Genomic DNA, 436 nt, shown 5'->3' with positions numbered 1-436 from the left:
TCTTCAAGAACCACTGGGCCCAGGTGAGTGGGGGCGGGGGCATGTCTGACGGCGCGGTGCATTGGGGTCTGCACTGGCGCGGCAGGCGAGGGCCAGCCGCGGCAGGTACCCGGCTGAACGTGACGCCTGGCAGGTGCTGCGGATCCTGGAGCCGCGCGGCGCGGGGCAGGGCAGCGCGGATGACCAGAGTGCAGTGCGCAACCACACGCACCAGCTGCTGCAGCTGCTGGCGGAGGAGCGGGCGCGGGTGGGCGGCGCACCGGGCCCCATCCTGGATTTCGTGCTGGCCGAGGATCTGCTGGAGCGGCTGCTGCGGTGGCACGTGGCTGGTGACTTTAGCGAGGAGCGCCGGGCCGAGCAGCTCAAGCTGTACGAGGTGCTGCTGGGCCAGGCCCGGCAGCCGCTGCTGCGCCACGCGCCCGTGCTGCGCCCGCTG

The 436-nt window shown here is 72.7% G+C and overlaps 1 protein-coding gene across 1 annotated transcript in view; it reads left to right on the top strand.

Moving 5' to 3' along the window:
• FAM160A2 (family with sequence similarity 160 member A2) overlaps nt 1-436 on the top strand; it is a gene marked incomplete at its 5' end in the record, with an annotated part of 17030 nt that overhangs the window by 5370 nt on the left and 11224 nt on the right. The gene's annotated exons all lie outside the window — the stretch shown is intronic.

Source organism: Gavialis gangeticus, unplaced genomic scaffold (genome assembly GCF_001723915.1).
Source record: "Gavialis gangeticus isolate Ggan-Ray unplaced genomic scaffold, GavGan_comp1, whole genome shotgun sequence".
NCBI lineage: Eukaryota > Metazoa > Chordata > Crocodylia > Gavialidae > Gavialis > Gavialis gangeticus.
This window is presented reverse-complemented; position numbering and strand designations above follow the sequence as displayed.